The following is a 4,159-nucleotide window of genomic DNA, read 5'->3' on the forward strand; positions in this document are numbered from 1 at the left end:
AACTGTTTGGCTAACCTTGTTTATGTTAAGAACCAAGGTGCATATGTGAAATAGTTAAAATTCTGTGTGGCTACAGTAACTTGTGTAATTAGTAATTCTTGCATACAGAGACGGTTTGGATCCGTGTGTGGTAGTGTAGACAGAGCAGCATGTTCAGTAGATTTTCTCATCTATCTATCTCATCTCCTCTATTTTTTTTTTTTTTTCTTCTAATGGAGCAAATGGTTCCTACCCGGTACCTGGCAGGTAACATTTGGTAGGCTAACCACTTCTATCAAGTTAGGGAAACAAGATGCTTTTAGTGATTTTTACAGTATGTGCACATAACCTGCTTTTCTGTTAATTGGGGACGGGAAAGGTAATCAGAATTCAAATTTGCCGAAACTCACTGTTGGGGCTTGTACTTAAAAGCCCTAAAACTTCCATACACATACACTGTTCTGCCTTTAAAATGGTTCGCAAGTTTAATCACCAACTAGAATTGATTTTGGAGCTCAAATGGGACCAACACATGGCTGTAACTTCTTGTCAGATCTCCCTGTGAACAAAGCCATTGTAGCTGTAAGTTTTAACAGAGTGGAAAATACCCGAATGTGTCTGAAGTAAGTCTCCAAGTTGTTTCTGTCCTAAGGAGACTGACTTTTCCAGAAGTGCACATAATCCAGTTTAATTGTAAATAAATTGATGTGGTTAGCTCAGTTCCTCATTCTTTGTGATACATGGCAATAACAAAATTGTCAGATGTTTTGATCTGATTATAGCAACAAAGTAGATTTCCTGTAACATCTTGTCCTGTACTTGTTTACTATACTTACCATTTTTTTAAGAGGATGGACCTAATTGAAAATGGTACAGCCTTTCAGGAAAGTACATCTTACTTGAGATATGACAAACTTTTGTTGGCTAAAGCCAATGAGCTTTAGTCTATTTGAGGTCATTATTAATTGTTTCTCGGATAGTTTACAGAAACAGTTGGAGGCATAAACAGTATCATTTTTCAGTAACCTGTTAGCAGTTGGCTTGTCTAACATTCTTTTTTCATGCTTTTCCCCCAAAAGAACAAAAGAGAATACTATTTGGACAAGCCCTGATAAATCAATAACTTAATGCAGTTAGTTACACTTAGTTAGTGCAGTTAATATTAAGAGCTTGTAGGAGTTTCTTTGTATTTACTTCTTTATTCCCTCACCAGCCATTAAAGAACATTCTCATTTTCCACATGAAAGCTTCAGGAGCAATTTCACAGCGCAGACCCAACAGACTGAACACCACAAGATTAACTGACTATACTACCTTGCGTTGCTAGTTTGGCTCTGCCTGTAGGATTTAAATTTGCACTACCCTTCTGAACAACCAATTTAACTACATCCCAAATGCTTCATAGAGAAAGTCTGTTCAATTTCTTCCTTTCCTAGATTGCATGTTCAAAGTAATTTCTCCTAAATTAAATGTCATTTGACTGTATTAGAATAATCAGGACAACTTCAGATTTTAATAAACAAAGTTATTTTAGACTAAAATTATTGAGATGGTTTAAAAAAAACCAAAACCAACTGCAAAGTCTCAAGGCACAAGGAATGGAAGTAGTAGCATTATAAACACATAATCAAATACAAACATCCTAAATATTTTGGCCCTGCTCATATATAAACTGGGTTGGAAATTTTGAAATTGGTAATTTAAATGGAAAATAAAATCTTGGATTATGTTTTATGTCAAACCATGGTTCTTTTTCTAGGCCCCTACCAGAAGGCATTTAATTTTAACAAATCTTATTTTTAACGTAATCAAATACTATAAATGTAAACAATGCATGAAAACATTGAGAAACCATGGGCAAGCTTTGTGTGTTATTGAATGTGTGGCAATTTTCATTGGATGGTCCAGATAATTAGAAAATACTTTTTTCTTCCAGAGAATCTTTTTATATTTAGTACAACGGATCAAAGATAGAGCAGTTACTCAACCTTCCTAGCTTCATTTCATGAAATAACAGCCTGACTCGTAATTACCTTTTTTAAAGCACTTGTTCTCATGTTGCCGTTTCTTAGTCCTGCTCTTTATGTGGAACAAATGGTTTTAAATACAACAATATTGCACTCACTATTTAAAATCACATTTTGCTGTTTGAGTAGGACTGAAGAGTTATGTTCTCTAATGGCCATTTTATTTGTTTCCAGGTTTTCCATGAATTTATCAATTCTCCTTCTTGAACTACGTGTTTTTCTAACCTGCATACCAAGGCTTCTTTTTTAAGTTAAAAATTGTGACTTCTAACATCACGTTAGTGTTTTTTTTTTTCTGCTGTGCTACTTTGATATTGGCAGGAATCAGTTCAAAAGAATGCTATGAAGTCTTCATTAAGGGACCGTGATGCTCAGACTCTGGGAATGCAGCCAGGGGGAATCAATTGGTGAAATATTCAAAGAGGAAAAGTGTACTGCCTCGTTTATATTTGCATACACCAGAGCAGGCTGCTGAGACATACAAGTAGAGAGAATGGGCCTAAACTTCGTGGCTGTGTTCAGTAAATTCTCTGCCTCGTATATCCTTGACTTGACTGCTGCTTGTATTAGATTATACTCCAAGGGTGATAAACCACCATATATTGTGGTTTCAAGGCAAGGCTTTCAAAACTTTGTTGTACGTTTATGTATCTGGTATAATGGAAGTAGGGCATGGGTGAGACCAGGGAACAACCTGTGTGCATACAACAGGTATAAGCAGAGAATGCTTCAGGTTGCCCGGCTGGTGGAAGCACTACATTTTGAAGGAGTCAAATGTGTAACCTGCAGCGCATTCCTGAGTACAAAGAATAGTAAAATGTATTGAAGGACCAATTCTTTATAATGCATATTGCCAGAAACTTAATGGTTATCCTATATAATTCAGGATCCACATTTCAATGAATTATGCCTAAATGACATCTTACAAAGGATATAGTAGTAATCAAAGGATCAAGAAGTAATTATTCTATGGCAATATTTTAACTGACTAAACAGCTTGCTGTAGCTAAACTTATTAGTAACCTGATAAGCATGCAGGTAACTAATTGTAGGTACTTAATTATGAAATGTAAACATTAGAAATTGTCTCATAGTTATCTTTTAAACTGAGGGGATTTCTCTCATCAACCTGGGACTAAGTGGAAGGAAAAAGAACCCCTCTATAACCCACTATCTGTATTTGTGTATAATTTTATCTGATTTAATCTTGTACTAAACACTGGTACTGCATATGTTGAAACCTACTTTCTTAGAAACACTTTCTTCAAAAGCTATGGCAAATACACATCAAAGTTGCCCACTTTCCCTAGACACTCTTTTGTCTGTTTTCACAGTCTCCTCGTATCTGGGATGCTCCTGGTTGTGCCTTCTGTTTAAAACAGGAAATAGCCATAGCTGGCTCCAGGCCAAGAAGAAAGGTTTTGGGTTTTTTGTTTTATTTCATCTGTGATTTCTTCTCTCATCTAACAAAAGTCTCTAGGTACATGCAGAAACCATAATAATGAAAGCCTGTATGTTATCATCAGTTTGATTCTCTTAAATGTGACTGTCCCTGACAGCATTAGCTTCCTCTGTCATTTTCCATGGTACTCAGCATCTCTGAATGTCTCTCAGTCCCCATGCACAGGCATTCCAAGTCTCGCACATTCTGGTTTGGTTTTAAAAAAACACACACACAAATCTTCTTAAAGGAAAGCCCTGAAAGAACCAAGTTTTTTGACTCATAGCTTTTCCCTTACACGTTTTGTTTGCTGCTCTTGCTGGGTGTGTTGCATCTCTAAGCTTTACCCTGCTATCTGGATCGCTATTCTGGCATCTGGAGAGAGCCATGACATAATGGCATTTGAGTTTCATGTTGGACTTTACCAAAGTCCAGGGTCAGGGTCAGGGTTTCGTATGTAGCAGAGCAGCTCCCTCGCTGCAATCTATTGAGAATCAGCCCTCGACACAAGCTTTGTTGGACTTGATGATCTTAGAGGTCTTTTCCAACCTTAATGATTCTATGAAAGACAGTATCAGCTAAGATTGGTTGTCCGGCCATTTAGCCTTTTCATATGCTTGGCAAAATAGCTTCTACTCGTAGCCTAAATAGATTTACAAGCAACAGTAAAACAAAGGAAATGAAGAACGGAAGCAGTGTTCCTGTTCAGCAG

The sequence above is a fragment of the Pygoscelis adeliae genome, unplaced genomic scaffold (assembly GCF_000699105.1).
Source record: "Pygoscelis adeliae isolate BGI_AS28 unplaced genomic scaffold, ASM69910v1 Scaffold10, whole genome shotgun sequence".
In the NCBI taxonomy this organism is placed as follows: domain Eukaryota; kingdom Metazoa; phylum Chordata; class Aves; order Sphenisciformes; family Spheniscidae; genus Pygoscelis; species Pygoscelis adeliae.